This window comes from Mauremys reevesii, linkage group 14, assembly GCF_016161935.1.
Source record: "Mauremys reevesii isolate NIE-2019 linkage group 14, ASM1616193v1, whole genome shotgun sequence".
NCBI lineage: Eukaryota > Metazoa > Chordata > Testudines > Geoemydidae > Mauremys > Mauremys reevesii.
In genome coordinates, this window is record NC_052636.1 from 25,500,030 (window position 1) to 25,522,070 (window position 22,041).

The window sequence follows — 22,041 nt, forward strand, 5'->3', positions numbered from 1 at the left end:
CTGCTCGCACTGCGCAGCAGAGGCGTGTGATTTAAGGGTTTCTCGGAGGTATGTAAGTTTACCTAAGTCAAAGGTACCTTCTAATGGGCATTGTTTAAATGAATTTTCACGCGTGTATAGAGTCCAATCATTTAAATACCTGCAGGTTTGAGGACCATAATGTACGTACATGTAATATGCAGGGGTACCCTTAGGGGGTAAGGTGGAAAGTTTAGACTGTCCCTCCCCCATGTTCCAATCACACAAACTCAGAGGGGTTCCCTGTCCGCGCTCGCGGACCAGAATCTAAGGAGTTCTCCCTACAGGGTACTCACATACAGGAGAGACTCACAAGAAAGACTACGACCCTCGTACACGTCCTTTCAGCAAAGAGCGTCGGCTAAAGACTCCATTTCCGGGAGATAAAGCCGCATACTCTAATTGCTTACAGGGAAACGATCAGATTGTCAGTAGCCCACACAGAAGGGAAAGGGAGGGAAGATGGGTTCACACACTCCTAGACCCAGGCAGCTTCCTCGCCGGACTATGCCAAGCTGAGTCAGCCCACCGTGGGTCGGATCTCCTACAGATCCACTAGTTACTGGGCTTGCATTAGACTACTCCTGATCATTAGCAATCGCTTCACAGGGCAATCTGGGCGTCTTCCAGCAACAAACACTCACACAGGTAAACACACACACACACACCAAGGCCTCTTATCCCTTTTTTTTTAACCCTTTTTTAACCTTTTTATCTTTTTTTAAATTTTTTTTAACCAAGATGCATCGTTACCTGGTCCGGACCAATACTATGAGGCGGTATGACAACCCCTCTTGAGGCAGTAAAACAAAACCCCTCAGCACCGGTGCATTCTAATGCATTACCTTATGCATTAACTCATGCATTACCTGTTGGCCAACTCAGCAGTTCCCAGTACTGCTATAAACTAACCTTATTGGGGCCTCTCCCCAATACCACTCTGCATTTGATCCTGCTGCACAGTCAATAAGTTCAGATGGCGTGAGCCCAGCAGAAACAGACGTCCCCCACAGACAGTCCTCCTCCGATACCCCAATAGAGATTTCAAAAGGTCTCTTACCTCTATTGTGGCGCCATGGGGTTCGAAGGGGAACGATCTGTAGCAGCCGTCTGTGTGTCCGTGGGCGTTGCCATCCCGGACGAGCCCCCAAATTGTCGAAGAAAAACTCAGTTCTCACTTTTATGTTTAGGTGCAGAAGAAACAAATACTTTATTATAATACTCTAGTGATCACAAGAGGGAGAGAGAGTCAGGAGCTAGGTTTGCCCCTTGCCCTGGACGGATCTCTCACCCTTAGTAACAATCATAACAATCTTTATACCTTTCTAGCAGACCATGGTTAGCATACTTGCAGACAGTCAAAGTAAACATTTGCATTTGTTTCTACATAAGCCTATTCGTTATCTTATTTGTCTGCAATACTTAGAACAGAAAACAAGACTGCAATTCACAAGGTCGTAACGACTTTTCACACAATTCACTCTGCACCAGATACAGGGTAACATCTTAACCTCTGCTAATTAGCTAACATACATTAAGATCCCTTCAAACCTCTATTAATTAATTCTTGGCCTCCACAGGCTGTTCTTATGTTCTAACTGCTGGTTATGGAAGAGACGACCTTCCAAGCTACACAGAACTGAAGAAGAGTGATGGGTTAGCTCCACAGCTTGTCTCTTTCACCATCAGAGGTTGGTCCTCTGCAAGCTCTTACCCTCATTCGCCTTGTCTCTCTTGGACTCTGAAAAGTGTTTTCTCTCCATTCCCCTTGGAGAGACGTTAAGTTTCCCTTTGGGCAACTATCAGGCTGAAGCAATTGTATTGACTGTGACACTAGAATTGAAGATTTAATATTATAAATAAATGAGTCTAAACCTGAGGTTCTGGTTTTCACATTGGTTTTTCTAACTCAGTTCCCAGTTCTCTTCTAGAAAGGCCTCCAGGCTGCCTGCCCAGCCCAGCAAAAGTGGCCAGGAGAAAGCCCACACTGCTGCTCTTTCAGGTACTTGAAGGCTGCTATCAAATCCCCCCTCACTCCGTCAGTCCCCACTCTGTGGCAGTGCAAAGGATTCTTCCGTCCTAAGTGCAGGACTCTGCACTTCTCCTTGTTGAACCTCCTCAGATTTCTTTTGGCCCAATCCTCCAATTTGTCTAGGGCACTCTGGACCCAAAACCTGTCCTCCAGCGCTTGGGTTCTTTACATGCTTTCACAGAGCAAAGAGCACATGTTCCATGATTTCATAGGGCAGAGTTTTGTGCTATCGGGAGCTTTCCCTGTGCGAATTTGACAGGTGGATCAACATAGAGATACATTGTGACCCTTCTCAGGGTGCTGAGGGCTGTGAGTCTCCTTGTTGCCACCTGCCACAAGGAAGAGGGAGTTTTACATTTGGCAGCTGGATGTTAGTGACCAAACTCACCAGCCAGCTGGAACTCAAGGACCCTCCTCTGAGCTACAGCAGCCACCTTAACCCTTGAGTTCCCATCAATGTGTCCCCCTCTGGGGTCCAGCCCGGATCACCAGATACTCGGTGAAATCCCAGATCCTCTCTTCCCCAAGTATCCCAAGTTACTAGTTTTACTGTGGACCATTGCTACTGTATCTCACACAGCACCTGAGTACAGTTATGGAACAAGCAAAAAATTTATTTAACAACGGATAGAGATTTAAATAGATAAACATGAGTGATGGAAACCAACTGTTACCACTAAACAAAGGCAGAAAATGATAGAATAGAAAGGCCAGCACAAAAAACAGAGAGAGGAACAATAAGATATTAAAAGGACAATGGTTGGAACTCTCCATTTCTCTCAGTCTTTGGATTGATGGGTACTAGAGCTGTAGCAACAGTTGAGGAACCAGGGTAAATTAAATCTAATGTCTGAGCTGCTAGTGAAGCTTTTCCCACACTCACGGCATTCAAAGGGCCTTTCCCCTGTGTGGATTCTCTGATGAACAGAAAGGGCTGATCCTTGAGTGAAGCTTTTCCCACACTCACGGCATTCAAAGGGCCTCTCTCCTCTGTGGATTGTTTGATGCCTAATAGGGTGCGAACTGCGATTGAAGGTTTTTCCGCACTCACTGCATTCATAGGGCCTGTCCCCTGTGTGGATTCTCTGATGTACAGAAAGGGCTGAGCTGTGAGAGAAGGTTTTTCCACACTCCCTGCATGTATTTTTTCTCTTTCGCCTGAGGATATCCTGCTGTGTTGTGGTTTCCATGAGGACCTTCTGAGTTCCCCAACAGGAAATAAATTTATCCACTTTCTTCCCTGGCTGGTTTCCTTGATCTGTTTTTGGTCTGTGCTGAATCTCCCAGGATTTTCCCAGCTCATGACTCCTGGACACATTCTTTTTCGATCTTTGAGATAATGCTCTGTTTTTACCCACTGGCTCAACATTTCCAGGCTGAGAATTCTGCTCCTCTTTCTCACATGCTATTGCATCACCTGCTGTGACAGAGACAGAAACCTCAAACAGGGATGGAAAGGAGAAGACCAAACAAAAACAAGTGCTGAAGACAGGTCAAATAAAAATCAGGAGCTGAACTCCCCCAAACTCTTCCCCCAAATAGGAGAGAGGAGGGGGATGAATTCAGCCTACACATCCCATCCAAATACGCAGGGGGAAGGGAGGAAGCTACTGCCTGGTGTCTGCTAGGATCTATAGGATGCCATGAACTATATTTACCCTGAGGATATGACCCCTGCTAGGGACAATAATGAACTGAGAGATCTCCCCAAGAGCTTTTTTGGGAATTCCAGATGTTTCCTTCAGGCACTTACAGATTCTGAGGTGGTTTAATGTTTCCTCACCTGTGCAGGGAGATATCAGGATCTCTCTTTCCTCTGAACCCTGGAGGTCTGGGACCCATGGCTCTTCCCCTTGTTCCAGCTGGGAGATCACATCACGTTGGAAAACTAGAAACCCTGCTCAGATGAAAGAAAACAAAGGAGTTCAGTTGATTTCATAAGACTTGGTCATAAAAAACCAAACATTCTATTAATTTAACTTCAGTGCCTAGTGTGACCTGGTGGGCCAGGGGCAGTTCTCACTGAAAATGCCAAAGTTCTTACTTCTTACACCTAACAATGAGATAAAAAAAAGAGCACAGACAAACCTTGTCAGTAATGGCTAATGTCCCAACTGGGAAGCATGTGAGCTTGTTGCAGAGCTGCTGCTCAGGGACGGGAACCTCCTGGCACCCCAGCCTCCAAAATCTCTCAGGCTGCACTTTCTGCACGACTAGGTGCTGGCTGAGGGGGGCGTGGGAATTGGTGGCCTCTGCTGCAGGTGATGGGACTCTCTGGTATTTAAAGCCATGGCCTAGAGGAGGGAAGTGCCTAACTCCAGAGTCTGCAGCTGCCTAGGGCCAGGGCTGAGGATTTAGAGTCCCTAGTGCTGCCGTTGCAGGTTCAAGCATGCTCAGCCCTGGCATTGCCACCCCTCCTGCGGCTAGTAGCTGCAGCTGGCTAAGGCTGGCCTCTGGGAACTGGCCCCATGGCTGTAGCCAGAGAAGCTGCAGGTGGCTCTGTGACTCCTGGGGCCATTAAGCTAGAGCAGCTAAAGACACTGGAGTTCACCTCAAGAAACAGAGGTCACCAGTAGGACAGGAATGTCAAGGGGAACAGGGAAGGAGGGAGCAGGTCAGGCTGGCAGAGGGAGCTTCCAGCTGGGTGGGAGCATGTCCAAAGTGGAAAGGAAACAAGTGTGGGGAGAGGTGGTGGTGACCAGGTAGCAGACTAGCATGTAGATGGGAGCAGAGGGAGAGAGGCTGGTGGCTTCAGATTCCCAAGGGCTAAGTCCTGACTTTGGGGAGATGGTGTTTGCAGGTGGCTGGCTCACATGGCAGGATGGGGGCTGCGGGGAGGGATCTGTCAGAACTGATCAGGTGTCTGCTGGCTTTAGAACTGAGCTGAGACTAGGACCACATGCCGTAACTGGTGACATGGGGGGTACTGGAGACATGGCTAGAGAAGGTCTGAATGAGAAAGGAGATAAATCTGCGGGGAGTTTCCTTGATCACTATGAAAGTTCTGCTCACTGTTGACACTGGTAAACCCACATGGGTGTACAGCTCAATAAGAAAACCCGGGGGTTGAGGGAGCTGTGTAGGGCAATGCATACAGTCATCGAGAGGTGTGTGATCAAAATGAAAAATGTCTCTGAGGTTCAGTACCGGGTATGCTATGGAACCAATGGCTCTGCCCCACCAGGCCCACACTCGGAGCCCACAGTGACTACATAGGGGCCCACAGATATGTTTGGTGCTGGGACCCACAGAAGGTTAATCCGGCCCTGAGTGCCTGAGCACTGTTTCAGCCCCACATTTTTGGGTGGACCTCCCACAGTGGGAGCTGTAGAGCACTCCTCCGCAACACACACACACACACACACCTGCTGTTGGGAGGGGAACAGGAGAAAGAACAAAAGAAGCAAGAGACGAAGAGAAAGGAGGGAGGGAGGAAAAGGTGAAACAAAAAGGACAAACCCTAATGTCCCCGGTGATTCTAAGGGACAAAATCTCACGAGCACAATAAAATTCTGCCTCCTTAAGCTCATGTTTTCCATGCCTAGAATCCAACTGTCACCAGATGGATCAGACTGAACAGGTTTCAAACCTCCAAGAAGCTCTTACCTTCTAAACAGGGATGGCTGTTTTCTAGTAAAATCACCAAAAGGGAAGGAGAAAACTCGAAAGAGGTTCCTCCTGGCGCTCACGTCCATGAACCTGAATACTCTCTCAGTCCTCAGAGAGAGACCTGGAGAAGGAGACTTGCTGCAGCAAAGCCACAGGGGTCTCTGAGGTTTCCCTGGCCCCTCGCCCCTGTCCTGCCTGGCTGATGTCAGCATCTCTCTGTGAGGTCACCACCTCCCCACCGCCTTTGACCAATAGGCTGAGGTCCTGCAAAAGGCCTTTGTGATGTCACTGCCACACCCCTCCCTTGCTGGGCCAATGTCCTGCCCCTGGCCAGGCACTTTGCAGGTTTGAGCTACTCCCTGTGGATCACCCCACTCAAGGAGCGTTCGTTCTAGGCAGCAAGCCGGCTAGACAGGGAAACATCAGACGCTGCTCCCAATGTTACACTCAGTTTTTCAGAAATTACTCAACTTTATAGCCAGAAGAGACCATTAGAGCATCTAATTTGACCCCTGCATGTCACAGGCCTCCTGTAGGACACAATAGCTACTTTTGGGGCAAACACATTCCAGAAAGGCATCTAGTCTTCCTTAAATGACATCAAGAGATGGAGAATCCACCACTTTCCTTGGTAGCTTGTTCCTATGGTGAATCATCCTCGCTGTTGAATATTTTTGCTTTAGTTGAAATATGAATTTGTCTCTTTTCACCTTCCAGCCATGGGGTCTTGTTATGCCTTTCTCTGCTAGATTAAAGAGCCCCTTAATAGCCAATATGTTCTCTCCATTAAGGCACTTCAACACTTCAATGAAGTCACCTTTCAATCTTCTTTTGATAAGCTAAACAGGTTGAGCTCTTTCAGCTCACGAGAAGGCATTTTTCTCCAGCCCTCAGGACATTTGGTGGCTTTTTGCTGCCCCAGCTCCAGTTTCACAACATATTTTTCAACTGAGGACACCAAAACTGGAGGCTATTCCAGTATCAGTCTCACTGATGCCGTGTCACCTCCTGTGACGTTATTGACATAATCTGTAACTCTATAGATCACCGTTGTGACTGCTGTTCTATATTTGCAGCCAATATTGTAGAAAGGTTGTCGTGTAAGGGGTCTATGGAGAGGTTCTGATTGGCTGATTATAATGATGCCATCTCTAGATGTGTATCATTTTTGTAGTTGACCTTATAAGTATTGGCTCTGTTCTGTCCATATTTCAAACTTGTGCTCTGCTTCCGGGGAACACCCCAGACAAGTTGGTGTCAGTTCTGCCTAGCCTGCTTGATGGCCCATTAAGGACCATCAGCTACACAATCGACCCACTGAGAGAAGGCAGATACGCCTTGTGACTCAGCAAGGTATGCAGGGACCTGCCTATGGAGAGAACGCTAAGGTTTTTCTATGCCACGTGCTGGACAGAGTGTCCCTGGGACAAAGAAAGCAAAGACCACATGGCAAGAGACTATAAAGGCTGATGCCTCATCTCCATCTTGTCTTCAATCCTGCTTCATACCTCTGGAGGGACTTTGCTACAAACTGAAGCTCTAGACAAAGGACTGAATGGCACATCCCAGCGGGGGATGTACTCCAAAGACTTGATTTGAACCTGCAGTTTATTCCATCATTGCTACAAGCCTGAACCAAGAACTTTCCCATTACTGTATGTGAAGGGTTAAAATCCATGTGCATTTTATATAACAACCTGGTCTATGGATTGTGCCAGCTCTTTTCCAGACCCGAAGTCCAGACTATGGTCTAGCCCACTATGACTCTTTTGATGGTTTAAATTACACTCACAGGCACTGATGATAGAGTTACTGAAAGTTTGGGAGTTAGGAGCTGGTAGGTCAGTGGCCCAGTCCCCTCACAGATGACCCCGACCCTCTGGGACAGGGGCAGGTCTGAGCTCTCACACCAAATGTTCATTGTGGCTGCCAGAATCTATGGGCTGCTCATTTAGTTTACACTGAGGGTTGAGTCCTGCGTCGTGCACCATGTGTGAGAATGAAAATCCTAAACCGCCCTTTGAAATAACAAAAGCAGCAGGACATGTTATTGTCCCTGCCCCAAAGCAGACAGACCGATGGAGAAATGCCATTGAGACCAGGGTAATACTCCACTGCCGTTCTACCTTTTTTACTTGCTAAGCTCCCTCCCAGCCTGGTGGGGTCTCAGAGCCCGGTATTGAGCCTGAGCCGAGATGTCTACACTGCAAATTTACCACCCCACAGCCCAAGCCCCGGGAGCCTGAGCTGGTATGGGGCAGCCCTGGGTGTTTCATTGCAGTGTGGACATAAGCCTGTTGTGTTTCTTTTCTTAGGTTCTGCTGCCATCGTGTGGCCATTTCTTTCCCCTCCTTTCTGTCCAAAGTGCAGAGCCCAGTTCCTCCAGAGGGAGAAGGACGTCTTTCTTCTTTCCTTCCTCAACAGCCCCCTTCCCTGGAGAGCCTTTTGCTGGGGTCTGTGGGGGGAACAGCCGTTTCTGAGGATTAATTTCATATTAATGGTGTTGATCTATAGATTTTACAGCCAGACTAGATCACTAGGTACCTCTGCTCTGACCTGATTCAGAACAGAGTCCAGAGAATTTTACCCAGTGACTCCTACATCCACCCCAAGATCTTCTGGCTGAAGGAGGAGGGTTCATTCAGAAAGTCATCGTGTTTGGGTGTAAAGGTGTGAAATGATGGGGAAATTGGCCCCTCTTTCAAGTTTAAATGTTGTCACTTCTACACCTAGACCGGGGTGGCCAACCTGAGCCTGAGAAGGAGCCAGAATTTCCCAGTGTAAATGCCAAACGTGCACCTTTGTATGCAACTACTGAGTCAATTGTGAACCTTCCCATCATTGTCCTTTGCTCTTAATCCCGAGGCTATTGCCCCATCATGGGGCCATTTCCCGCCTCTCTTTCATACAGAAGCACAATTTTCTTTGCACAGACACAGGAACAGCAAGATCTTTCTCTGTCCCTTGTGCAAAGACGGGGGCCAAATTCCATGGAAACAATGGACAAGCAGGGGGCTCTGGGCACATCCAGCCCTGTCCGTGAGATGTTCCCTCCCCTCTTTCTTTATGCTCCTGTTGTTATTTCATGGATTGTCTGGGATGGGGAAAAGCTGAGTTCACTGCAGGTGGAGGGGAAAAGAACCCTGAATATCTCAGGACCCAACCTTGCTCACAGGATCACTGAGGTGCTGGGAATCTGCCTGGGAAAGGGACTGTGTGAATTGTCAAGGTGGGGAACGAATAACAATCTACAACTAGATCCACCTCATTAACCACCGACACAGGCTAATCCTGCTGGCAATAGAAGGAAACTGGGAGTGATTCTTTGCTGTTCAGCCATGGAAACAGTGACCCAATTGCTCCGCAGTGAATGTGCTGGGGAAAGCTGGAGTTTACAGGCAGGTGGAAATAGCAGATCCTAGAAACACCTGGAGCTCCCCACACCACTTCTGCCACCAGGGTGAGGTGTTGAGCTGCTCACAGCATCCCCCACTATGACCTTGCAGCAGGGGATTGCCGCCCCCCCAACCCAATGCAGGGGAGATGGCTGAGTGTATCTCTGCACCCTGAGACCAGGGCACCCACACTCTGTGCCCCACACATAGAATCTGGCCCTGCTGATAAGTGACCCCTATGAACAAGTCACCTCCAGAAGAGCAGGATTGGTCCTCAGAGAGGGGAATGGGCTTCTCGTGAAGCTTATAGGTCACTGGATGCTCTGGAAACAGGAGGGCTCTGAGTGTAACCCATAGCAAACACAACCTGCTAGGGGATGTAGCTCAGTGGTTGAGCACATGCTTTACATATATGAGGCCCTGGGTTCAATCCCCAGCATCTCCATGATCATTTTTTCACCCTGCTACTTTGCTCATGCCCAGAGGGGATGTGGCCCACCAGTCTCCCTGCACCAGTTTCAGTCCTGCTCAGTGAGGGGCAAGTGACAATTGCATGGAAGGTCTGGGGGTGGGTTCTGCTCCTAAGTCACCTCGGTACATTTAAGATTCCCACCCGCTGTGCTGCTTGGAACAATGGTAGATGAGAAGGGCGAATCGTCCAGCACTGGAGGGAAAGGTCCCATCTGCACAGACTGAGAGGCAAGGAAACAGAGGGGCAGGGTTGAGAGAGGTCAGTGATTTACTCCCAGCAGGGGACACTGTCTTTTTGAGTATCAGAGGGGTGGCCGTGTTAGTCTGGATCTGTAAAAGGCAACAGAGTCCTGTGGCACCTTCTAGACTAACAGACGTATTGGAGCATGAGCTTTCGTGGGTGAATCCCCACTCCGTCAGATGAATGAAGTGGGAATTCTGTGCCTGGCTTGCCAACTACAAAAGCAGTTTCTCCTCCCTTGGTGCTCACACCTCAACTGCTAGAGGAGGGTCTCATCCTCCCTGATTGAACTAACCTCCTTATCTCGAGACTGCTTCTTGCCTGCATATTTATACCTGCCTCTGCAAATTTCCACTACATTCATCTGACGAAGTGGGATTCACCCACGGAAGCTTATGCTCCAATACGTCTGTTAGTCTATAAGGTGCCACTGTACTCTGTCTTTTTGAGGCGACTGCTGCTGGCTTGAGATGGTGCTGACGATGGATAGAAAAAAGGCTGGAGTCAATGGCAGATGGGACCACAGAAGGGGAAGGGGAATGGCAGCCCCACAGAAGGTCCTGGGTGCTCAGATGCCCCCAGTTATTGCACCCTGGCCTGTCCTAGAGAGAGAAAAGACATAGAGGGACCCAGCCCCCCTACAGTGATCCCATGGACAAGAACCTGGTTAGGAGTGGGGTGAAGGTTCCCTCTGGGCAAAGGGGAGCTGAAATCCCTCCGTGTCCTGGAATTTAAGCAATGAACGCTTCAAACCCTGCACGGGTGTGGGCTGAGGTGCATCAGCAGAAGGTTGGGCTGGACAGGGGTGGCAGGTTTGCATAATTTTTGGTGGTGCCCAGAATGGGACCAAGTCCTGCCCCACCTGCCACACACACCTGCCTAAGGCTCTGGGAAGGAGTTTGGGTGTGGGAGGGAGAGGGGTTGGGCTCTGGGAGAGTTTGGGTGCAGGGTCTGGGCTCAGTCAGAGGGTTGTGGCGAAGGAGGCAGTGTGGGGGGCAGGCTCTTGGAGGGAGTTTGGGTGCAGGTGTGGGGTCTGGGCTGGGGCAGGGGTTGCAGGAGAGGGTGAGGGGTGCAGCATTTACCTCGGGCATCTCCCGAAAGCAACCCGCAGCCCCTAAGCTGGAGGGCCGGGGGCGTCTCTGCGCACCGCTGCCCGCAGACTCCACCCCTGCAGCTCCCATTGCCACAGTTGGCAGTTGGGGCGGGGGCAGCATGTGGAGACCCCCACCACCACCACAGTTGTTCTCACAGTTGGCTGATTGGGGGCAGCAGGGGATCTCCCAAATCTGGGGGAATCTCTCTGTGCCCCACTGTTAGTTCTCCATCCTTTCTCCCCCTAACCACACACACCACTCCCCTCCCCATTATCAGTGTTTTAAAGGAAACCCTCCCTCCCTTTATGGGATACAGACTCTGTGACAGAGACTGACTGGGGATCCTCTCTGCATAGCCCCAGTGGGGAAGGAAAGAGACTGGGGGAGCGGGAGAAGATGGTCAGAAGGAGTCAAATGGGGCAAAGCCAGAATAGAGATTTTCTTCCTGTTAAAATGTACTGGAGTCTCATCGCTGAAAAGCCGCATCTTGACTTAAGTTTGAACCAGCAGCCTTTCAATTACCAGGCAAAGGTATGAACCACAGAGACTGATAATTGCCTGCTTCCCAAATGTGTTTAAAAAACATCTTTAGGGGTGCAACTGGTTAGTGCAGAGGGGCCATCTGTTGGGGTTATGAGTTCAAGCTTTCTCGCAAGACCTTGTTTCTCTTACCTGTGTAGTTTGTTTTGCCAGTTCATATAGAAAGTGCTATACTAGAAAAAGGAGAGTAAGTTCTAAAATGTAGAGGTGGGTGCATACTTTAGAAACATCCCCCCTGTGCTGCCATTAGTTCCAGTAGATTGTTCACTGGAAGGGCAAATTCATTTCTTTGCTGCTGAGAAAGATGCCAGGACAGGTCTGTGGGCACCAGATCTCTCTGCTTCTTCCAGCTCCTTCCCTGCTCCAGTCACTGCTGTAGGAGGATCCTATATGCACTGAGCCTAAACATTTTCCTGGGCCTTCTTAGCATAGTTGGCAGCATGTCAGTCTCATACTCAGTAGGTCCTGAGCTCACACCTCAGAAAAGACAATGGTTTTCTGCTCCCTGCTTCAGATTTTCTAAAGGAAATCAGAAAAGAAGCTATAGGAGAGTGGTTCCTAGACACTCTAACACACACAGATTTATCTAAGGCATTAACTTTTCCTACTCTGTGGCGTTTGTATTCTCCATAGAGCAAAATAAAACAAAAACATGCAAGTCTAAGACTAATACAGTATGAAACTCAATACAGATAAAATCTCACCCTCAGAGATCTTCCAATAAGCTTCTTTTGCAGACTAGACTTATTTCTTGTCTGGGCCCAATCTTTTCACCTGGTATAGTCCTTGTTCCAGCTCAGGTGGGAGCTAGGGGATTTCTCATGAATGCAGCCACCTTTCTTTCTGTTCCACGCCCTTAAACAGCCTTGGTACAAGGCAGGAATCTTTTGTCTCTCTCCTGGGGAAAACCCCCAGGTTTAAGATGGATTCCTGTACCAGGTGACATGGTCACATGCCCTGTGAGACCCCAAGCCTTCATTGTTCCTGGCCTGACTCACAGATGGTGCAGGACAGAGCCATCTCCAGTCAATTGTCCTGGTTAATGGAAGCCATCAGGAGTCCAAACCACTATTAATGGCCCACACTTTGCATCATTACAACAGGACCTCAGAGTTATAGTTCATATTTCTAGCTTCAGATACAGGAATGATCGGTTCATACAAATAGGCTGAACACACACAGTAGATAATAAGCTTTGTAATGATACTGCACAAGAGACCTTTTGCATGAAGCATGTTCCAGTTACATTATATTCACACTCATTAGCATATTTTCATAAAATCATCAACATCACAGCAGGAAGGGTTTACTGCGGCACCTGGGAGCAGTTGAGTTTCATGTTCAGGCTCTGCTATGAGTTCCTCCAGGTTTCCCATAAGCACACAGGGCCCTTAGCGGGTACTCTCGATACAGGAATGGCCCAGATACAATGAAGTGATGGGAATTGCATTTTCCTTTTTCCTTTTGAATTTCCAATGACATTTCTATTTGTGATTTCGTTTTGCTTCGTATAACTGTGTTTTCTCAGGGACTTGATATTTACCAGGCTAACTAACAGCTAATAACGGAGACTTCCAAGCAGGGTGTGGGCGAGCGGAAAGAACTGTAAGAGACGCTGGTTTTTGACCTTGTGTTAGATAAGAATAGAATGCAGACTGTAGCAGAAATTGCTGAGAGAAGTAAGCTATCAGAAAGGAATATGTACAAACAAAATGCAGTTGTTGCTCCTTACTGTATGTCACAAAAGGTATAAATGCTTGCCTTAATTGTTTATCTAACCGAGACCTACCTCGGGAGGAAACTCTGCCTGTCTGTACTCTCCCGAATAACTGCAGTTGCTCGAAATAAACGGCATAATATAATAACATTTAACATCTCTGTGGTGGGAAGAACATCTCAACAGCCCAACACTGTGGCATTTGATTTCAAAAAGGAGAACTATACAAAAATGAGGGGGTTAGTTAAACAGAATTTAAAAGGTACAGTGACTAAAGTGAAATTCCTGAAAGCTGCATGGACACTTTAATGACACCATAATAGAGGCCCAACTTAAATGTATACCCCAATTTAAGAAACACAGTAAAAGAACTAAAAAAGAGCCACCGGGGCTTAACAACCATGTAACAGAAGCAGTGAGAGACAAAAGGACTTCCTTTAAAAGTGGAAGTCAAATCCTAGAAAGGAGCATAAACATTGCAAAATTGTAGGTGACAAATCTGAGGAACTGTCACAGACTGAAGTGTCACTAGAGGAGGTTTTGGAATTAATTGATAAACTCAACATTAACAAGTCACCGGGACCAGATGGCATTCACCCAAGAGTTCTGAAAGAACTCAAATGTGAAGTTGCGGAACTATTAACTAAGGTTTGTAACCTGTCCTTTGAATCGACTTCGGTACCCAATGACTGGAAGTTAGCTAATATAACGTCAATATTTTAAAAGGGCTCTAGAGGTGATCCCGGCAATTACAGACCAGTAAGTCTAACATCGGTACCGGGCAAATTAGTTGAAACAATAGTAAAGAATAAAATTTTCAGACACATAGAAGAACATAAATTGTTGGGCAAAAGTCAACACTGTTTCCGTAAAGGGAAATCGTATCTTACTAATCTATTAGAGTTCTTTAAGGGGGTCAACAAATGTGTGGACAAGGGGGATCCAGTGGACATAGTGTACTGTGACAAAGTTCCTCCTCTCCTTTAGTAGGTCCTGCGCTTATTGGCGGATTTCCTCCCCTCAGTGGTTTTTCCCCACGGATGAAACCGACAGTCTGGATCAACTCCTCCTATGTCTGATTAGGAGTAGCGAGGCTAGGGGAACCGGGCCCGCCCTATACTCCGGGTTCCAGCCCAGGGCCCTGTGAATTGCAGCAGTCTCTATAGTGCTACTTGTAACCGCTGCTTTGACCGCTACAGCTCCTGGGCTACTTCCCCATAGCCTCCTTCAAACACCTTCTTTATCCTCACCACAGGATCCTCCTTGTGTCTGATACTGCTTGATTGTATGATGTTTCCTCAATCCTCCAGTAGTAACCCGCTCAGTTCTTAGCTCCTTGTGTCTCTTGCTCCCAGCTCCTCATACGCACTTCCTTCCTCTGGCTCCTCCTCCTCAGACTGGAGAGAGTTCCCCTTTTTATACCAGGTGCCTTGATTAGCCTGCCCTGATTGGCTGCAGGTGCTCCAATCAATGTAGCTCTCTCCGGTGCCTTCTAGAAAGTTCTTAATTGGCCCCAGGTGCCTTGATTAACCTGGAGCAACTGCCATTTTGGTTCCCATGGTACTAGGGATTTGCTTAGCCTGGGGCTAACATACCTGTTCCTCAGTACTTTCCTGTAGCCATCCGGCCTTGCTCCATCACATAACTTAGATTTCCAGAAAGCCTTTGACAAGATCCCTCACCAAAGGCTCTTACATAAATTAAGTTGTCATGGGATAAAAGGGAAGGTCCTTTCAAGGATTGAGAACTGGTTAAAAGACAGGGAACAAAGGGTAGGAATTAATGGTAAATTCTCAGAATGGAGAGGGGTAACTAGTGGTGTTCCCCATGGGTCAGTCCTAGGACCAATCCTATTCACCTTATTCATAAACGATCTGGAGAAAGGGGTAAAAAGTGAGGTGGCAAAGTTTGCAGATGATACTAAACTGCTCAAGACAGTTAAGACCAAAGCAGACTGTGAAGAACTTAAAAAAGATCTCACAAAACGAAGTGATTGGGCAACAAAATGGCAAATGAAATTTAATGTGGATAAATGTAAAGTAATGCACATTGGAAAAAATAACCCCAACTATACATACAATATGATGGGGACTAATTTAGTTACAACAAATCAGGAAAAAGATCTTGGAGTCATCGTGGATAGTTCTCTGAAGATGCCCACGCAGTGTGCAGAGGCGGTCAAAAAAGCAAACAGGATGTTAGGAATCATTAAAAAGGGGATAGAGAATAAGACTGACTATATGATTACCCTTATATAACTCCATGGTATGCCCACATCTTGAATACTATGTACAGATGTGGTCTCCTCATCTCAAAAAAGATATACTGGCATTAGAAAAGGTTCAGAGAAGGGCAATTAAAATGATTAGCGGTTTGGAATGGGTCCCATATGAGGAGAAATAAATGAGGCTAGGGCTTTTCAGCTTGGAAAAGAGGAGACTAAGAGGGAATATGATAGCGGTATGTAAAATCATGGGTGATGTGGAGAAAGTAGATAAGGAAATGTTATTTACTTATTCCCATAATACAAGAACTAGGGGCCACCAAATGAAATTAATAGGCAGCAGGTTTAAAACAAATAAAAGGAAGTTCTTCTTCACAGCACACAGTCAACTTGTGGAACTCCTTGCCTGAGGAGGTTGTGAAGGCTAGGACTATAACAGGGTTTAAAAGAAAAATGGATAAATTCATGGAGGTTAAGTCCATTAATGGCTATTAGCCAGGATGGGTAAGGAATGGTGTCCCTAGCCTCTGTTTGTCAGAGAGTGGAGATGGATGGCAGGAGAGAGATCACTTGATCATTGTCTGTTAGGTTCACTCCCTGGGCTGCTTCTGCTCTACAACTATAATTGTCTTTTTATACCAGAATCACTAACTTGAGCACCCAATTCCATGTACAGTCCTAGTGGATGTAAGGCACAGGTAACTTTTGCCTCAGGGTAGCTTGTTGGCATCAACCCTCTCTCCCCCACCTGGAGCTGATGAAATTCCTGGCTGGAGGGACACACGCTCCTACAAGTCAAAAGGAAAGGAGCTGATAGAAAAGATCACAGGACTGACCCCAAAGAAGGGTGAGCTGCAAAAGGCAGAGGCAGGCAACTCATCCGGCAGAGCTGAGAGACCACAGTGAAGATGGTGCAAAGATCACTATATTGGAATTAGCAAATGTGGTTTTTTTTTAAACAAATCTTTGGGAAGCCCTAATAAAGGCATTTATTACAGTTCTCTCCCATTTGGATTTTCTGATATCTAATAGGGAATGACATCTGATTGAAGCTTTTCCCAAATGCAGAGCATGTGCAGTGTCTCTCTCCACTGTGGATTCTACGATGTCTGACAAAGTCTGAGTGCTCAGTGAAACTTTACCCGCACTCAGCGCACGTGTAGGGGATCTCTCATGTGTGGATTCTCTGATGTGTGATAAGGATTGAGCGCCGACAGAAGCTTTTCCCGCACTCAGAGCATGTGTAGGGCATCTCCCCTGTGTGGATTCTCTGATGTGTGATAAGGGCAGAGCGGTGACTGAAGCTTTTCCCGCACTCAGAGCATGTGTAGGGCGTCTCCCCTGTGTGGATTCTCTGATGTGTGATAAGGGCAGAGCGGTGACTGAAGCTTTTCCCGCACTCAGCGCATGTGTAGGGCTTCTCTCCTGTGTGGATTCTCTGATGTGTGATAAGGATTGAGCGCTGCCTGAAGCTTTTCCCGCACTCAGCGCATGCGTAGGGCGTCTCCCCTGTGTGGATTCTCTGATGTGTGATAAGGTGTGAGCGCCAACTGAAGGTTTTCCCGCACTCAGCGCATGTGTAGAGCGTCTCCCCTGTGTGGATTCTCTGATGTGTGCTAAGGTTTGAGCGCCGATCGAAGCTTTTTCCACACTCAGAGCACGTGTAGGGCGGCTCCTCTGTGTGTATTCTCTGATGTGTGATAAGGTTTGAGTGCCGACTGAAGCTTTTCCCGCACTCAGCGCACGTGTAGGGCGTCTCCCCTGTGTGGATTCTCTGATGTGAGCTAAGGTGTGAGCGCCGATTGAAGCTTTTCCCGCACTCAGCGCATGTGTAGGGCGTCTCCTCTGTGTGGATTCTCTGATGTGTGATAAGGTGTGAGCGCTGACTGAAGCTTTCCCCGCACTCGTGGCATGTGTAGTGTGTTTCTTCCAAGTTGATTCTCTCATGTGTAATAAGGTCTGAGTGGCTACTGAAGTTCTCCTCTGGCCTCTGCTGAGTCTCAGAGGCTTTTACTGTTTCTCGGAGTGCACAACTCCTGGAAACATTCCCTTTGGGTCTTCCTGATAACGTCCCACGTGGTGCTCCTTGCTCAGCATCTTCCTGCTGGGGTTTCTGCTCCTCATTCTCACGCACCATCCTATCACCTGATGGGAGACAGAGAGAATCCAGGCATAGGTCACTCCCTATGCCTGAGAGAAAGGAAATCTCAGAGACAGGAATTTTAAAAGGGATGAACAAACCAAAATACGTGCAGGAGAGATCAAACCTATCAGGAGCTGATTTACCCCAGAGGCGAGAGGAAGGGATCAGTTTTGGTCTGCATTTCACCAGAACATGCAGGGAAAGTGGGATCAGGTAGGGATCTGCTGCCAGTTGTTAGTCAGGATAGGTGGGAAGCCATGAGTGACATCTGCCTAATTATTCCACATCTGCAGGGAACAATCCTGAACTTGGAGAGCTCACAGGGTCTTTGTAGGGCATCCCAAATGTTTCCTGTATTCATGGACAGTTTCTGACTTGCTTTAACCAAGTCCTCACCTCTGCAGGCAGCTCTCGGGAGCACTTCTTTCTCAGAACCCTGGAGGTCCGGAACCCAAGGCTCTTCCCCTCGTTCCAGCTGTGAGACCACATCAGGTTTGGAATTTAGAAACCCTACACCAGGCAAAGAAAACCAGGAAAGTCAGTGGAATTTGTGGGATACTTGTCACAAAGAATAGTCCATGGTTTTAAGCTCAGATCATTTTTAAGCAGTAACATCCCAAGACCAGATTCCTTGGCTCCAAGTGGCAGGAGAGTTATTATTATTATTAATCATATGCATTACCTTAGTGCCTAAGGACCAACTAACAGTGTGTCTCCGTTGTGCTAGGCACAGTACAAATGCAGAATAGTAGATGGCCCGTGCTCTGAAGAATTTACAGTCTAAATAGACAAGACAGACACAGCATGGGGGAAGGGGTAGAACCCTCTGTTAGAATAGAGATATTCAGGCCTGCCTGCAAAGCCTATATTTTAAGAACTTAGGTGTATTTTTATCACTTAGCTAGTTACAGGAGTATGAAAACAAAGAATCAAAATCACAGTCTGCCTGTGTCTGGGCCTTCTCTCACTAGGATAGTCTGAGGCCTTGTTCTTAGGCTAAGGCCTTTGGGTAAGCACCAGGGGCAGCCATAAGCTGGGAAGCGAAGGGTCACATCCTCACATCCCAAACCAGTCACACTGAAATAAGGTGCTATTGGGCTGTTAGGAAGACAGTCCTGTCTGGATCTTAAGATGGTTAAAGAAACCTTAATTTGATAGCATTCTGTCTGGCAAGAAATCACTTATCAATGCTTGTGGTTGTGAAACCCTCATTTCTGTATTGCTTTATCTTTATGGCCACCACTTTTACATTGTTAATCAGTCTGGTTCTCTAATTGTTTCTCTCTCCTGTATAATTAATGTTGCCAGGTATAAGTTAATTAGGGTAGTGGTTTATAATTGGTTAGAGCAGGAGTAGGCAACCTATGGCGGCACGAGCTGATTTTCAGTGGCACTCACACTGCCCAGGTCCTGGCCACCGGTCCAGAAGGCTCTGCATTTTTAATTAATTTTAAATGAAGCTTCTTAAACATTTTAAAAACCTTACTGACTTTACATACAATAGTTCAATTATGTATTATAGACTTACAGAAAGAGACTTTCTAAAAACGTTAAAATGTATTATTGGCACATGAAATCTTAAATTAGAGTGAATAAATGAAGACTCACACGAATTCTGAAAGGTGGCCGACGCCTGGGTTAGAGAATTATGTCACAATATGTTAGAATTGGTTAGTTAAATTTCAGCACAATTATTGGTTAAGGTATAGCTGAGAATATTACTCTATAAATGGGGTCAAACTGGAGGAAGGAAATTGGAATAATAGAATATCAGGGTTGGAAGGGACCTCAGGAGGTCATCTAGTCCCACCCCTGCTCAAAGCAGGACCAATCCCCAACTAAATCATCCCAGCCAAGGCTTTGTCAAGCCTGACCTTAAAAACCTCTAAGGAAGGAGATTCCACCACCTCCCTAGGGAACCCATCCCAGGGCTTCACCACCCTCCTAGTGAAATAGTGTTTCCTAATATCCAACCTAAACCTCCCCCATTGCAACTTGAAATCATTACTCTTTGTTCTGTCATCTGCTACCACTGACAACAGTCTAGGCCTGGTCTACACTGGGGAGGGGAGTTCGATCTAAGGTACGCAACTTCAGCTACGCGAATAGCGTAGCTGAAGTCGAAAACCTTAGTTCGAATTACTTACCCGTCCTCACGCCGCGGGATCGACGTCCGCGGCTCCCCCGTCGACTCCGCCACCGCTGTTCGCAGTGTTGGAGTTCCGGAGTCGACAGGAGCGCGTTCGGAGTTCAATATATCGCGTCTAGATGAGACGCGATATATCGAACTCCGAGAAATCGATTGCTACCCGCCGATAGGGCGGGTAGTGAAGACGTACCCCTAGATCCATCCTCTTTGGAACCCCCTTTCAGGTAGTTGAAAGCAGCTATCAAATCCCCTCTCATTCTTCTCTTCTGCAGATTAAACAATCCCAGTTCCCTCAGCCTCTCCTCAGAAGTCATGTGTTCCAATCCCCTAACCATTTTTGTTGCCCCCCGCTGGACTCTCTCCAATTTATCCACATCCTTCTTGTGGTGTTGGGCCCAAAACTGGACACAGTGCTCCAGATGAGGCCCCATGAATGTCGAATATTGGTTAGGGGGCGAACGGGAACAGGGACACAGGCAAGGCTCTGCGGCATCAGAGCTGGGAAGGGAACACTGGGGAACAGACTGTATTGGCGTATAGAGATACTCCCGACTGGTGTGAAGGGCTTCGGAATATGTAATCTTATAGGTGTAAAAATTGTACAGACTATACCACCCTGTGACATCATCAACGAAGTGCCCATTTGTGCCTGGGTAGGGGCCCTGCTCTGGGAGGGAGGATGCAGCAAGGACTCAGGATCGGTGGCCGGGGTCGCTGTGCATAGGAGATGGGGAGGTTATGTGAGGAGGGGGGTAATGAGTGGGAGAGGGAGGTCAAGAGTTAAAATAATAATATTTGGGGAAAAAATGTATAATAAAGTGAAACTGAACAGAAATAAAACTGGAGTGGAGGCTCTAAAGCAACAAGGCTTCGGTAGGGATTTGGGGTTAAAGGTCTGGGATCCCCCACAGCTCCAGATCCCCAAACCTCTCCTCCCTCCCACTGACCCACCCACCCCACTTCCTGGGTGCCCTTCCTCCACACTCCCCTCCCTTCTTCCCTTTACTCTCAGCCAGCACCACCTCCCAGCACCTTGGGAACTTCTTGTATTTTCTCCTCGTCTCCCACAGCCTCCTCCCTCCCTGCTGCTGCTTAGCTCTAAGCCTGCACACACCCGCCCCATGTCCTGGCATATCTACTACCCCCCCGTCTCCGTCCCTCCCACGGCTCGCTTATCCCTTCACCCATGGGATCCTGAACGGCAACATTACACGCTCTCCTAAAAGAGCTCATCTGACTGTCACACAAGCCAGGCATGAGTCACACACCTATTTACTCAATTTAGAATTCTACAGGCAGCATATTTTCCTCTTAAAATGAGGAAAAGGCATGAAAGCGACAGTTATTAATGTAGTTATGAATGTATTCATTAAGGATACATTCAATGCAATTTAAAATGACTGACGGCACCAAAAGGCACATGTCCAAAAATGATACTAGTGGGTGGGAGATAAGGCAAAAAAAGGGGGGGGCAAGGAAACTTGTCAAAACTTGTATGACGAACAAATGTATACAGTTATTACTACTCAGGTTCTTCAGAGACCCCACAGCTTCTAATAACCCAGGGGACAGGACTCCTTACCCAGCGAGGTCACCGTCTCATAGTTCTCCTGCATGACATCCCTGTAGAGGGCTCTCTGAACAGGGTCCAGTAGTGCCCATTCCCCCTTGGTGAAATACACAGCCACCTCCTCGAAGGTCACCGGCCCCTGAAAGAGCAAGAGTCCAACACTCAGTACCTGCTGCCCCACTCACAACCCCACTATTCACGGAACAGCAGCACCAGGTAAATGGAAGTTCTGGGAGGCACATGTTAACAGAGTCCCACCCCACCTTGCCTAGAACAGACAGGCGGCATCAGAGGGTAGAAAGAGAGAACCTTTGTGTCTCCCAGCTGACAGACAGAGGCAGGGTCTTCACGTTTATCACATACCTACTAGCCAGAGCTTGATATAGGAGATGGGGCTGGCTCTGGACCCTACTAATGGCTCCCTGGTAGGAAACACTCTCCAAATAAAATATAAGAAAGAAAAGGGAAGTCAGAAGTAAAGAATATTAGTTAGAACAGGGGTAGGCAACCTATGGCATGGGTGCTGAAGGCAGCACGCAAGCTGATTTTAAGTGGCACTCACAATGACCGGGTCCTGGCCACCAGTCCGGGGGGCTCTGCATTTTAATTTAATTTTAAATGAAGTTTCTTAAACATTTTAAAAGCCTTATTTACTTTACATATAACAATAGTTTAGTTATATATTATAGACAGAGAAAGATCTTCTAAAAATGTTAAAATGTATTACTGGCACTCAAAACCTTAAATTAGAGTGAATAAATGAAGACTTCTGAAAGGTTGCTCCCCCTGAGTTCGAAGGTCAGAATTGTAGAAAATTGGTAAGGGAAGTGTGACGTTA

At 47.4% G+C, this 22,041-nt stretch overlaps 1 protein-coding gene and 1 non-coding gene across 2 annotated transcripts in view; both read left to right on the top strand.

Annotated features, from left to right (window-relative positions):
* The window catches only part of LOC120381760 (zinc finger protein 420-like), a gene marked incomplete at both ends in the record, with an annotated part of 61,389 nt that overhangs the window by 17,568 nt on the left and 21,780 nt on the right, over positions 1-22,041 (top strand). The window lies entirely within an intron of this gene.
* Positions 9,428-9,499, top strand: TRNAV-UAC. Its single transcript has one exon. It is a non-coding gene; the product is annotated as a tRNA-Val (tRNA).